Source organism: Pipistrellus hanaki (genome assembly GCF_964339955.1).
Source record: "Pipistrellus hanaki genome assembly, chromosome: 10".
NCBI classification, from domain to species: domain Eukaryota; kingdom Metazoa; phylum Chordata; class Mammalia; order Chiroptera; family Vespertilionidae; genus Pipistrellus; species Pipistrellus hanaki.
In genome coordinates, this window is record NC_140512.1 from 3,984,400 (window position 1) to 4,000,067 (window position 15,668).

The window sequence follows — 15,668 nt, forward strand, 5'->3', positions numbered from 1 at the left end:
ACTGCCCACACGGTGAGCCCCTCCAAGCTGGGCTGGTCCCTGGCGCGCAGTGGATTGATTGCCTGGTCAGTCAATTTCATTGCAATGCATCCAGTGTCAGTTGTTATCAAGGATGATGTTCTCTCTTCGGTGCCTTTTGACCTCGTGCTGGTGCCAGCAGTCTCACAACAAACTCAATCATGTCGGTCTGAAGAGGAAGAAGAAGAAAAGGGTAGAGATAAAAATTATGAACAACAAATACATGTCTATCAACAAGTGAATCTAAAAATCAAGTGAATTAAAAATCTGAGGACTAGAATAAACTGGTGAATATAATAGAATCAGGGACATAAAAAGGAGTGGACTGACAACTCTCAGGGGGAAAGAGGTGTGGGGGTGCGGGAAGAGACTGACTAAAATCATACACCTATGGATGAGGACAGTGCAGGGAGGTAAGGGCAGAGGATGGGGAGGGAACTGGGTGGAGGGGAGTTATGGGGAGGAAAAAAGAGGAAGAGGAACAATTGTAATAATCCGAACAATAAAGATTTATTAAATTAAAAAAAAAATAATGTTGGTCTGCTTCTCCAGAATCCCAGGTGCTGAAGAGGGGCCGGCTCTAGCTCCTGGGAAAACAAAGGCGGGGACACACACACACACACACACACACACACACACACGCAGGGAGGGGGAAGGAGGGTGAGAGGAAAGGATGACGGGGAGGGGAGTGTCAGAGGAGGAGACATCTGAAGGGAAAAGTCTGCATGAAATTCAGAACGGACTTCTTAACCCGCAGTGCCCAGGACTCCAAGCAATTTCTAAGCCCGCAGGTGGGCTCATCCTACACGCCACTCACCATCCACTGGGCACTGGGCTGGACCTGCGATTCCGTCAGAGCGCCAGGGGCGATGACACGTCTTGTTTGCCTGGTATCTCGGGAGGCCAGTCCCTTCGAGGCAGCGCCTGTGTCCCTGCCTGAGGTCCCTGGAGAGCAGTTAGCAGCTGGCCCCATCCGTCCATCCCAGGGACAGGTCCGAAGACCACAGCCTGGTGCTGGGCTGAGGGGGTGGGAGGTGGGAGTAGGGAATGGGGCACACCCGCTGGGGAAGCTGCATCCCACTGACATGTCCTCCTCTGTGCTTTTCGCTCCCACTGAAGACATTCTGGGGCCCCTGCCTTGGGCACACCGTGGACAGGTCAGAGGTGAATAACACACAGCCCTTGCTCTGAGGAAGCCCAGGGAGGCGATGGGCCAGTGGAAACCTACCATTCAGTGTGTTGTTAGTCAGATCACAGCCAATCCTCTGGGGATGGCAATGGCTGCAGGTGACTCAGTGTTGAGGCTTCCCCATGAGGAGGGCTGTGCAGCTCAGGGGACCTTATGGGGAGAGGGATTCCAGCAAAGGGGCAAGGGGGCAGCAGGGAGGGAGGAGCTGTGAGCAGAGGCGCTGACTCCAGGATATAGATAATACTTTAACAATAAAGATTTTTTAAAAACCAATAACACTCAAACATCTATTGTCTAAAAGAAATACACTTGACGTATGAAGACCTGTGTAGATTAAAAGTGTGTCACAAGCCGGTCTGTTGTGAGGATGTAAAGCACAGCATAGGGACCGTGGTTAATAATATCCTAAGAACCATGCCTGTTGCCGGGTGGGCACTGGAAACATCAGGGGAGCCCTGTGTAAAGCATGTGATTGTCTAACACTAACCACGAATGTAAAGTAATGTTGAATGTAATGTGTAATGTGTAATTGAAAACTTAAAATTTTAAAAAGTAAAAAGGAGAAAGGGCTGGGGTAGGGGGTGAAGCCACGTGCTTGCATCCTCAGCGGAAAGGCGAGAGCCTGCGGGGTCCCCCAGGCTGGCGGCGAGCAGGCTGGCGAAGGCCCCGCAGAAGCGGACTTGGCAGAGAGGCCACTTCCTTCCTTCACCAGGCGGTGCCCCAGGCACCAGAGAGCTCCTTCTATTAGCTCCTAATCCCGTTTCATGATCAACATCAAATATTTGTGCAGCCTCCGAGGGGAAGCGAGGCTCAGGCAGTGAGGGTAGCAGACGCAGAGGTCAATCCAAGAGGAAGTCCTATGTCTGCCGTGTAAGATGGACCTGGCGGGAAGCACGCGGGAAGAATTAATGGGAGGCTGTACGGCAGGGTTGCTAACCCACGTTAGCTTCCGGGCTTGGCCTGGCCTTTTATGTTGTTTGCGCCTCAGCACGGTGGCTTTCTAACGCTCTTGACCATGACCTAAAGCGAGAAGTACTTTGTATGCCTTGACTCAGGCCCAGACAAAACTTTCACCAAGTTCTACTGGGAAGCACTCATATTTTTTATTCTCTTTTATTTTTTTTAAAAAAGAAATGCTGGTCACTGACCCTCTAAATCGATTTCGTGAACCTTGCTGGTTATAACGGACATACTGAGAATTCCTGTTCCCCCGTGTCTGTGCGGGGGGATGCGTGTGTGGGAAGGGAAATGAGAAGGCAGATGGGAGTGGGAGAGTGAGGGTGTCCACAGGGAGGGGTGCCGCATGAGGAATTCAGTGACTCCCTGTGTCTGGAGGGGGCTCTGAGTGAGAGAGAGGCCTTCACTCACAAGGAGGTGTATTGGCTCCCATGAGGAGCAATTTTTTGATATTAAAGGTATGGAGTAGCATTGATGAACCTGTGCTGTGTGGAACATTTTGATATAATAACAGATATTCCTTAAAACATGCTTGAGTGGGACAATAAGTTTGGGACATGCTAAAATGTCTCTCTCTGACTTGGATGGCCGCAGAGCATATTTTAAGGTCTGAAAATATTTCCAGGAGTAAAATCATTGTATCCTTTTATTTAAAAACCAGAATCTAATTTAGGAAAAACCTCTTCTGTTTCATGGCCCCCTGCTGCCATCACACAGGGAGCTTACACCGAACAAAGGAGCTCCACTGAGCCTAAGAAGAGAAAGACACGCCCACACGGTGGTTAGCGCTGCACAGGTGCGCGGGCCCCTCAGCTCCGGGTGAGGCCAGGGTCCAGGCCCAGCCACGGGAGACTGCAACAGGGGACTGCCTTTCCCGACAGTGTGCCCCAACGACCTCACAACTGTGACCACGGGTCTCCTACTCAGGGGCATCCACCTCAGGGACCCGAAAGCCAATGTTTTGAAATGTAATCACAGGGAAGGATGGGGCCTCTGACCCCATCTCTGTGGGAGGACAGGACCCTAACTCGGGTAATTTGCAACACTTTGAACTGACCAACCCTTTGTCACTGTCATTTCCCTGACTCTACTGAGCTCTACCTGCCCCCTCCCTACTCCTTCATCCCCCTTTAAAACACTTGGTCACATCTGCACAAAATAGAATGGGACTCGGCTCTTTCCCCTGCTGTCAGTACTTCCTGAATACAATCTGGTTATTATACTTGAACTCATGTCAAGAGATAGGTGTCTTGGGGACGTCCAGAGTGCCCGCCTCCCCATCCACACACAGCATTTGCAGAACCCCATCCACCCAGGGTTCCTGTCCCCCTGCCTCCATGCGTGGAAATTCAGCAAGACTCAAAGTGAGAACATGCCTACAATGGACAGTCTCATGTAGCCACACGCTCCATCCAAACCAGAACATGAGCCACTGTGGCTGTGAGCAGTTGCCATTGGGTTACAAGTGTGCCAAAATCCCCAGGAAGAGGGAAAACATTATTTGAGGTCAGTTGTGTTAGTTACAGTAACACCCGGCTGCTGAAATGATCTGAAAGCATAACACACACAATTCATTTCTCACTTTCCTGAACAGGTGTTCCTGTTGGTCAGCAGGTGGCTGGCTGTCCTCTAATGGAGATCAGGGGCCTGGATTGCTTCCTTCTTGTGGTCCCATCACCTTTGTCACTCAGCTCTCCTGGTGTCCTGGTCCTCTGCATTCCTCTGTAGGTCAAGACTGGAAGTGATATATTTTTGCTCACATTCTATTGACTAAGACCCAGTCAGATGGTTCTGCCCAATATCAAGAGAGTCTGGGAAATGTAGTCTTACTTGTGTGGCCAGGAGAAGAGAAAATGAATGTGATGAAAACCAGTCAAGAAGTAAGAAAGGCATTACAACAGAGGGGACAGCACAAACAAAGGCGGGGGAAGGGAGGTAGTGCTGTGGTAAGCAGGGCAGTATGAGCCACTGTGGCTGTGAGCAGTATCGGCAGAAAGAGGAGGGTATAGATGGGGTGCCTGTGGTATAGGGCCCAGCCCTCCGTCTCCCTGCACCACAGGATTAGAGATGGTTGGATCAGCCAAAGTGCAGAGGGGAATGGGTATTTGTAGAGAACGGTGGGACGTTCTCTTCTCTCCCTGCCTCACTGCAGTAGAATCAGTCATACCTGAGTGGGCGCAGAGCCACAGCAGCAGGGGATCAGACGCGGGTCTGCTTAGTTTCCCAGCTGCTGGCTGTGTGTGGCCACGTGCTTCCATCAGCCTGCTGCCTCAGCCCACTGAGCAGAGACCAGGAGGAGACGCTGCAGGGAAAACAACTGGCATTTTGGTTGGTGCATTCTTTGTCCTTTGTCCTTTCCTTCAAGGGCCTCGGTGTCCACGAGCCCTTTGTGTCAGGATGGCTGCACACAGAGAAGGAGGAGGATCAGTTTTCACGGGCCTGCCAGCGGCACGTTGCGAACTGCTGTCAGGCACCCCCACCCCGTGCCAATGGCTCTCTCAGCTCTGGCTGCGCTGTTTCCTGTCCTCCTCCCCAGCCTCAAGGAAGAGCCTGGCACCTTCCAGGGAGACTGTGGCATCTCCTGGAAACGTGATCCAGGGCATCTGCATTAACCAAGTCTAGCCAAGGCAATCGTTTGTGTCTGCCAGAGCTTGACAAATCAATTGATCTATCGCGCTGTTCCCTGGGCTTCCTGAGAGCAAGCGCTCAGCGTTCCCGCACAAATACATCCCTGTTAAGCCGAGTAACAGGCAGGAGGTTATCAGCGGTCCCATGAGAAAAGAGCCTTCCTCTAACACCACCTCTCAGCACTGCATTGCTCTCCTCCACACAGAGAAAGGGGAGCTGCACCCCTCTAAGCCTCTTCACGCTCCGCCCCTCATCAGGGATGCTGTCTCCTAGTCCCTCAAAGGCCACACAGCGTGATTATTCCTCCCACATCGCCACGTATCGAGTCTGATTGTAGGTGCGAAAGCCAGATGGGCCTTAGAGAATAATGATAGGTGGGCCCAGACTTAACCATGTGGTTGTGACAAGCACAGCTGAGGTGTCGGAGGTGGTATCTTTATTGGAGCAATTTAATAGCCACTCCTGGCACAGATTTTCCCTCCTCATGTGCAAATGCTCTCCACAGACAGATGGAAAAGTGGCTGTCCAGCACTGCCCTTCCTCGGCTATGCTGATGCTCGTGCAATGAGCCCATGTGGAGAGTGGCAATAGAGACAAGGATGGAGGCTGGACCTGGGCCTCCCAACCTCAAGACTGGTTTTGCCAGAGCCACTGCCAATTAACTCTGAGTCCCATAAGGTGCCATGCCACCAAATGGGCAGTGACTTACCCTCAGAGGAGTAGATGCATACCCCAGCACACATTTGCCTTCCTTTCTCAAAATTCTTCTGCTGGATTCCCCATTTCTGAGCCTACAAGGGCATATCTATTGACATAGCATCTCACATAATATCGCAGCTCTCTAAGACGATTATTTGGTGGTGAAGTATGTGTGGGCAATGAGCTCCTGCTTTTGGCATTCGCTACTCTTCCCTGTCACCAGAAGCAGATGGCTTGATAGGTTATTGGAATGGCCTGATGAAGATGGTGCCTTACACCCAGGTGCTTTAAACCAGCAGCCAATATCTGGTGCCATCTTCCCCGTAGCCAGAATTCATGGGCTTAGGAACCAAGAGAAATGAGAGTGGTTGGATGTCATCCCCATCTTGAGAGCCATCCTCTGAGAAGGAATGTTCTACCAGAAAACAGAGTCATAGTTCAACTAAGTGGGAGCTGAGCCTACTCCCAGGCCTTTTTCAGGCCCCTCATGCCTCTGAATTAATAAAGAGCGTAGGGAGTAATCACTGTACTGACTAGGGTAATGGATACCATGATCGTATCAAGCCAACTTCTGAAATTACTGGAATAAATTCATACCCAACTGAAACAAATGTTTGAACAAACCGAAGTCCTCAATGTGCCTCAAAAGGACGTGGTTTGATGTAAATGTATCATCAATGACATCACCAGAGAAGCAGAAGGCTGACACTTACCCAAGCATCAGTAGGTCCTTCCCCCAACTCCGCTCTTCCAAGGGAAGTGTCTGCCACAGAGTTCTCTCCGCCTGGCACCCATTTCTGTAGGACCTGCCAGGCGTCCACGCCATCGCTGCATCGCGCTCTTCATATTCTACATAATCTTTATTCACAGCCACAGCAGGCTTTGATGACTGGCCCATAAAGTAAACGTCATGCCAAAAACATACAGGCTTTCGCCAAGACTAAAACAATTGCCAGAAAGCCTTGTCTGGGGAAGAAGGCAATGTTTTGTTCCTGCTGGCACCGATGTCCTGCTGCTCTTTATTGCAGGGTACTTTACACACCATGATTCGGCAGTAACATGGAACTGACTTGGCAGCAGTGAGAATGATCACTAGATCCCATGGCCTGCTGAGCTTTGGTCTCCGGACTTGATGCTACTGAGATTCAGTAGTGTGAAGGTCGTGGCATCAGGAGAGGTGAAGCAGGATCGATGAGACAGGAGCATGGTCCAGAAGCTGGGTGACTGTCCATCAGGGAGACAGGCAGCTGGGCAAGGGAAAGACCTGGCTGAGCTTTGGGTGAGGGTCTACAGTGGCATCCAGGGACTCTGTGAAGCTGCATCAGGAAAGGAAACAGGTGATGACACTACTTGCTATGAAATGTCTGTCTCTTGTCATGAAACCCGCAGGATGTGCGGACACCTACCAGGGGCCTTCTTTGTCACCCTCATGGGGGGAGTGGATGGTGGAGGCTGGGGATTAGAGCCAATGGAGACGGCTTGTGCCTGAGCAATAAAGTTCTTTGTCTCTGAGCAGGAGCTTATGTCTCTGGGCAGCATCCATCGAATAGTAACAGACTAGCTTCTTCACTTCTGAGTAAAACCCCAAGCCCTTCCCCATTCTTGACACACAGGTGAGGAGAAACTACTGCAAGCACTAAGCTTTAAATCTAGCAGAACACCAATCCCAGCTCCATGTTTAAAAATTAAGATCTAACCTTTTTTTTTTGAAATATTGATTGGCTGGCTCTTACAATCTGGAAAGAAAACTAAGCATATCCTCATCTAATCCCCAACGTCTAGGTTCAAAGACATGATCTGGGCAATGGTGCCCAGTTACAGATTCATTAAGACCTGGGATAGGAAGTAGGCCTTGAGCCTAATTTTCCTCAAATATCAAACAGGGACGGTACTACCAGATTTTTGAAGTGTTGTTTCATGGGTCACATAAGAGTGCGGGTGGTACCCAGGCGAGATGTGGGCAGCTCACAGAATTGGTTCTCTGCTCCTCTCTGCCCACTCCTATGGTGCACACAGTCTTAGAATGCTTTTTTTAGTTTTTGCATAGACTCTGCATATGTTTCTACTCAAATCAGTGACATTCAGCATTAAACCTGCCCTTTAGAGGAGATTCAACCATTAATTGGTTTCCATATTTCTCCCTCAAGAGTTCAGCTACTTACAGTCGTCCTCGTTCTAGTCTCTGTTTTTTAATCCACAGCCTTTTAAAATCAGATGGTTTTCGTGTAATAAGTGCCATTTGCAAGCACTTAACATTTACAAAGAGCACTCACATCCGCTATTTCAGGTGAGCCTCCCACAGTGCACCATGTTCTACACGCGGTGAGATCACGGTCGTCCGTGCTGCAGACCATCACGTGGACATGTGGGCTGCCATCCACGCTCGCACCTTACCCAAGTCCCTGTAAATGGCAGAGAGCTGGGACATAAACCCTGGTGTTCTGCCTCTGGGTCCCAGGCTCCCCCAGGTTGCCTTACTGTTTGCCTTACCCACCCTTCTCTCTTCCCGTCCCAATCTTGCCCATCTCTGTGCTGGTTTCTCTGAGGTCAGTTTTCACAGCGTTTCCACAATGTCTCCGTGCACTGGCCAGGGTGCTTTCCATTTCCAGCGGCAGAAATCCCATTTTAAACAGGTAGATTGGCTCGTGTCAGAGAAGAACGGGGAATAAGTGGTGCCGGGCACTGCTGGGTCTGAGATGTCATTAGGCCATTCCTCAACCCCTCCTCTTCCTGACCCCATTCGTTTCGTTTTCAAGGGAGCAAGTAGGGGGGCAGCAGCTTCCACATATATGTCCTCCTCCTGCTGTGGGCCTCCAGGGGCAAGAGGAGGGCAGAATACTGCTGGAACCCCGTGAGCACTGGTGCCTCTGAGGAGAGGCCATCCCACGGGAGCCGAGGCAGTGCAGGCACAGCCAGGCCAGAAGCCCGCTCAGAAGGAGAGGCCAGTGGGAAGAGGGAGGTAATGTGTCTCTATCTTCCAACCCCCTATGGCCTGCAGCCAATGGGCAGCAAGAAAGTGAGGGCTGGGGGAAATGTGGTCCCCTGGGGGCAGGGCAGGGCCTGACAGAAGAGGATGGAAAGCAGAGAATGAATGAATGAATGGCAAGGGGGGTGGGGATGAGAATTGTGTATTCTCTTTAGAGACATGGTTTTAACCAGTCGCTATGTTCCAGTCCTTAGGCCCAGTGTGTTGGCCTCACCGAGCTTTGTTTGGGTTTGCCAGCCGATCTGGTGGTGGGCACAGCCCTCAAGGCAGTTGGGCCTTTCTGCAGCATTAGTTCTGTCTGGAGCATTTCAACAGGGATCGCTCTGTGCCGGTCACACTTCCAGGGAGGTTTGCTGCCTTTGCTTCTGCTCCGCTGAATGGCCCACTGGAAAAGCCACAAGCAGAGAACAGGCAGGCCTTCTGATAATTACGCTCCGGAGCAAAACACACAGGTGGGATTTGGAATTCCACATAGGAGAGTTTTCTAGGCTCTTTGTTGACTTTAAAGAGAAGGCACAAGTAAGGACATGGGGCATGAGGATGGAGGCAGGAACAAAAGCAAAGAATTTAATGAGCTGTTTGAGGACCTTTACAAACTGTGCTTCCCGGGTCTTAATGAGGAGACGGAGGCGCTGGGCGCATGGTGGGTCCAGCACTGTTGGCGGAGCGAGCGAGCAGTGAGGAGAGGAGGCAGGAGATAGAGAGGCAGGGCCTGCTCAAGGAGGGAGAGCTCTGCTGAACGTTCTAGATCAGAAATCTCAGAGCAGGCTTCTTCGTTTGGAGCTGCCTGATGCAGGCTGCGGGCAGGGAATGGCTTGCATGCCCCCTCTCACATCTCCTCCCCCCGCCCTCCCCGGAGGCCATGCCATTGCTTCTTCAGCTCTCCAGCTCCTTTCGTTCAGAGGCAAGCAGGCGGGCAGGGACAGTGCAGGTGTATCATGTGGCACAGTAGGTTAGTTATTTATCATGTCACACAGTAGGTTAGTTATTTATCATGTCACACAGTAGGTTAGTTATTTATCATGTCGCACAGTAGGTTAGTTATTTATCATGTAGCACAGTAGGTTAGTTATTTATCATGTCACACAGTAGGTTAGTTGTGTATCATGATGCACAGTAGGTTAGTTGTGTATCATGTCGCACAGTAGGTTAGTTATTTATCATGACGCACAGTAGGTTAGTTGTGTATCATGATGCACAGTAGGTTAGTTGTGTATCATGTCACACAGTAGGTTAGTTATTTATCATGTAGCACAGTAGGTTAGTTGTGTATCATGTCGCACAGTAGGTTAGTTATTTATCATGTAGCACAGTAGGTTAGTTGTGTATCATGTCGCACAGTAGGTTAGTTATTTATCATGTAGCACAGTAGGTTAGTTGTGTATCATGTCGCACAGTAGGTTAGTTATTTATCATGTAGCACAGTAGGTTAGTTGTGTATTATGACGCACAGTAGGTTAGTTATTTATCATGTAGCACAGTAGGTTAGTTGTGTATCATGTCGCACAGTAGGTTAGTTATTTATCATGTAGCACAGTAGGTTAGTTATTTATCATGTCACACAGTAGGTTAGTTATTTATCATGACGCACAGTAGGTTAGTTGCGTATCATGTTGCACAGTAGGTTAGTTGCGTATCATGTCGCACAGGTTAGTTGTGTATCATGTCGCACAGTAGGTTAGTTGAGTATCATGTCGCACAGGTTAGTTGTGTATCATGTCACACAGTAGGTTAGTTATTTATCATGTAGCACAGTAGGTTAGTTATTTATCATGTCACACAGTAGGTTAGTTATTTATCATGATGCACAGTAGGTTAGTTGCGTATCATGTTGCACAGTAGGTTAGTTGCGTATCATGTCGCACAGGTTAGTTGTGTATCATGTCGCACAGTAGGTTAGTTGTGTATCATGACGCACAGTAGGTTAGTTGTGTATCATGTCGCACAGTAGGTTAGTTATTTATCATGTCGCACAGTAGGTTAGTTATTTATCATGACGCACAGTAGGTTAGTTGTGTATCATGTCGCACAGTAGGTTAGTTGTGTATCATGACGCACAGTAGGTTAGTTATTTATCATGTCGCACAGTAGGTTAGTTATTTATCATGTCGCACAGTAGGTTAGTTGTGTATCATGACGCACAGTAGGTTAGTTGTGTATCATGACGCACAGTAGGTTAGTTCCGTGGCCACCTTATAGACATCGTGTTTCGTGGTGAATGTGTAAGGCTTGGGAATTGGAGTATCTTCTGGTTCCGGTTCTGACACTGTGAACTTGAACACATTTAATTCCTCAGGACCTCCATCTCCTCACCCGTGAGCTGGGGTAATGGGTGGGATGGACTGGAAAGCGGGGGCTACACGGGCTGCAGGACGTCACTGACGGTGGTTTGTGTAGAAAACGCACCAGGGCATGGGGTGCCACGATCCCACCTGTGAAGTGGGCATCGCATGTCCCACGGCTTCTCCAGGACGCCGAGGCCCCTAAACACAACTGTACAGATTTCAACAAAAAGGCAGACAAACCTCATTTGGAACTGAGAGACTGAAGCCACGTACGGTCGCAATCTTACCTCCAATGGGACGGCAGCCACGGGCACTGGGCTCCATGGCCCCAGGCCCGCGTGGGCTCGGGCTCCTGGGAGGACCCCGGCTTCCTCTGCGGCCACGGCTGAGGGTTCTTTGCTCCGCAGCGTGGCCTGCCTCTCACGGTCCCCTGGTGGCCATGCTCCGAGGTGGCTTTCTGGGGCCAGAGTTCAAGTCGGAAAGGCCAGAGTCTCCCTTACCCAGCCGATGCTCCCACAGGCAGAGCCGCACAGCGGCAGGGGAGCCAAGGAAGCGCAGGAATGAGGACACGGGGCAGCACCAGCTCCAGGGGTGCAGATCCCGGGCCGGGGAGGGAAGCTGGTTGCCCCTCCAGCAGCTCTGGTGACAGAGGGCCTAGCAGAGCCCGAAAGCAGTCAGCGCCGAGGCCTGACTTTCTGCAACACTGCTGCTCCCAACAGTAAACAGGCAGGAGGTGATCATCGGTGCTCAGCAGAGCGGCACTTCTCCTGTGTCTCCCAGGAATCAGGACTTAAAGACCTCAAGTGATAAAAGCATCCGCCTGAATTATCTGTTGCCTTCATGCCCGGCTTCCCAGACACACAGCGGGGAAGGTGGCACAGTCGCTGGGGTGTCGGCGGGCACATTTATGGGGGCGTTTACTACGCTGTAACCTCATCAGGGGGGTTGATGTCCTTTCTCTGGACTGGAATCCTCTCCGAATCACTTGCCTTCGTACTTTCTGTTCCTTCAGGAACCGGTACCCATGGGAATGGGTGGATCTGCTCAACCTCATGTTCAATGACTCACTCAAAGTCCAAATTAATAATGGGGAAAATCTGTTTTGTTTTTTTAAGTATTTTTAAAATAAATGGTTATTGGTTTCAGAGTTAGAAACATTAATGAGAGAGAATCATGGATAGGCTGGCTCTTGCACGTCCCCGATTGGGGATTGAGCCAGAAACCAGGGGCCTGTGCCCTGACAGGGAATCGAACCAGTGACCTTTTGATTCCTGGATTGACACTCATCCACTGAACCATACCAGCCCAACCTGACTCCTTATTATCCTCTAAGTGGAGAGTTCTATTTTTTGTAGGGCCTGGCTGGCTAAGACGAAACTCTTATTAGGAGTCCTTGAACCTGGATTCACATTTGCACACAAACACACAAACACACATGCACATACACAACACCCTTAGATACACACAAACACACACGCATAAAAACAACACAAAACACTCATACATAGACACACAAACATATTGGTTACACATTTGATTTTCAGGTAAACACTGAGGAGTTTTATGACACCCACAACTCCTACACACAGCATCCTGCTCTCTCAGGAATTAACACTACACCATTTAATTTCAACCCAGCGGCCTCTTTAACAACCTCTTTGGAAGGTCCTGTCACCGTGTAACTGCAGGACGTAAATATGATTGGTGGACTTACGTGACCTCCCCACTCTGTTCTCAGACAAAGGCCGGGATTATACCAACCGCCACAAGCTGTGTACAGACCTTCTGTTTCAGGCGACAGGCCATGCCATTAAAAACCTGGCTGCTTTCCCCGCCTTGCCCTCTAGACTCCCTGTGACATAAATCGTGGTGATGCTCCAAGTATCACCAGATGGGTCAGGGGAAGAGCACTGGCATTTTCCAGAAGGGTGCAGACGGAGGGAGAAATCTCCCGGGACATCGCTGAGCTGCCCTTCCCGGAATTTTTTTTCTCCTGCCTGGTCTACCCACGATCAGAAACTACGCTCTGTCTTTATAAATGGAGAGAGTATGGTTTATATTCAGACAAAGCAAAGATTAATGAGTCAAAGCTAATTGTTGCCACAAATGAGGATTGATGTGCAAGTTGGAAGGTATAATAATTAGAGATACAACAGGGAATGTTAGGTCGACAGGCAACCCTGGATCAGGGTCCTTCAGAGGCTGACAGGCACTGAGCTTTTGTGTGCATCCCCGCTGGGTGTTAGCAGATCGTGTGCTGGGATTTGTTCTTTTGTTCTTGCTTCCATTCGGAACGTCTCTCAACCTGTCTGGGCACTCCCCAGACAAGCCATTACAGAGCCCCCAGGGTGGGAGGGAAGTAGGTTTATGGTTTTTCATATGGGAAATACTACAACAATTAATAAAAAATAACTCAAGAATAAACTCTGTGTTTCCTGTATTTATAACTGTAAACCTACTTTTGCCCCACCCTGTATTCACCACTCGGAATGGATCAGTAATAAACATTGCCATAGCAAACACACCGGTATCAGACACATCAAAACCTCCTCTCACGGCGCCGGGGTAGGAAAAGTTGGCTTAAACATGATGTGTAAAACAGTAACTAAGCATAAATGCAAGCATTCCTAATTGGGACGAATTAAAATTAAACAGTTTATCAAAAGACACCATTAAAAGAGTGAAATGGCAGGCCACAGTGTAGACAGTATCTGCAATCCCTATATCCAACAAAAGAGCCAACCCCGACTCTGTAAGGAATTCCTACAAATTAATTAGAGAAAAAGCAGACCAGCCAACAGAAACAGGGGAAAACATTGAAAAGCCACTTTTTTCAAAGAGGGGTTTAAATAGCCAATAACTATATGAAAAGGTGCTGAACTTTACTAATCATTAGGAAAGTAATTTAAAACTACAATGTGATACCTCTGTCGGAACGGCTAAAATGAACCAGACAGTAATACTCTGTGCTGGCAAGGATGGGAAGCAACCATAACCTCTGCACACTGAGGGTGAGACAGTAACTTGGTATGAGTATTTTGGAAAATGATTCCATACTATCTATTAATTAAAACTGATTCCATCCTATCTATTAATTAAAACTGAACTAATGTACATCCTATAAGCCAGCCACTCAATTCCTAGATGTGTGTTCGACAGAAATGTGTACATAGATTCATGGGGAGACATGTATAAGAATTCAGAGAGACACATTAGCAAGAGCCGAAACCTGTTACAGAGTTAGCATATGGCATGCCAGGGTCCAGCTTTCTGAAACTGTCAAGATGTCTGTGTCCTTTAGTTTCCAGACCCACCTGCCTGGGTCAGTTTAACTAGAGACCACACAATGGGTTGACTGCCCAGGCTCAGGAATCTGAGACTTCTCTTTCACATACAGCATGGCGTTACCATTGAAAGAGTTTTGAATATTGCAAGTCAAAGCAGTAGATTGGGAGAGGTGAAATGTTAAGCCCACGAAAGCGTATTAAAGCCAGCAATTTCTAACAATTAGTTATTCATGTGCCTGTAAACACGTGTAGTAATGAACATTCATCTATAATAGGCCACCCAGTGGGGAAAAGCCAAAGGTGACCTAATGAATGGTCAGGAATCAGGTTCACAACATTGCTCGTACCCTTTGACCTAGATTGCCTATTTCTAGGAATCTATCCTAAAGAGGTCGAGATACTTCCTAATAAGGAAGAACAACATTTATTCTGGGTGCAGAGTCTGTGGTAATCGACTGGCCCACCCCGTTAACCCCTCCCCCTTTCCTAGAGAATAGAGAAATGTTGTTAATGGGATAACATAAACATCAAGCCCAATATGCCCAAGGCACTAAACCACGTGGCCCACCAAGCATGTGACTGCAGGTTCCTCTGTCTCCTCCCCTTCTGTCCTCTCCAGTCCTCTTATCCCAGTTGCTCAGGGCCTGACCCCGGCTAATGCCCCTGGAGACAACACTGACAAGCTTTTGGCCTTGGCCCGTTAACATCGGTTGGGGAGCTTTGACCTGGCAATGTCTCCGGAGTTGGCATGGGGCTGTGTGCACAAGCGCTGGGAAGTAGGACAATGAAAGTAGCTGGAGTGTTAAAACAAGTACATCCTCGCTCATTCGCACCAATGAATCCTCTGCCAAAGTGTTTGATCCCCGGGCTGCAGACACGGAGGCTAAGTGGAAAGGAAGGGAAACTGGGACACCTCGCCCCCTCCTTGGTTGGCTCCCAATCCTTTGAAGAGGAACGGGGTGGGGCCAGAGCAGGCGGACTTCCTGCGGCGGCACTCCATGGAACTCTAGCCCTGTCTTAATGGGGCAGGAGACAGCGTCAGTATTTACAGGTTGTGCTCCTGTAACTTGTTCTACTTTCCATCCTAAAAAAAAAAAAGAGATTCTGACAGTGTAAGAGGACACCCACAATGATGTGTAATCATATTTTTTAAATCGCCGTGTTAACGCTATTGTTAGAAATGTAGCATGTTTATGGTTTACAAAGCGGTATTTGCCCCTGCCACCCTATCTCACTCCCCAGAGGTGCCAAGTCATCATACTGACTTCAGTGTTTTTATACAGGGAGTGGGGATGCCGAGGGCTCACACTGGGGGCCCTCTCCAGGCCCTGCCTCCACCAAAGGGAGCTCCCCCACTAGGGTCAGTTCACACCTCGGGACTGTTCCATGTGGGGGTTCCAAGGCCTGGTCCCACTTCAGGATGAATCTAAAGAGGCATTTTAATACTAGAGCTTTCCATGGGATTGGCTGAGGCCTCTTTAAATATACATGTATGTTTTTATTGATTTTAGAAAGAGGAAGGGAGAGAGAGACAATGGAAGTAGTCTGAGTGTAAGAACAAGCACATCCTCGCTCACTCGCACCAATGAATACTCTGCCGAAGTGTCTGCTCCCCGGGC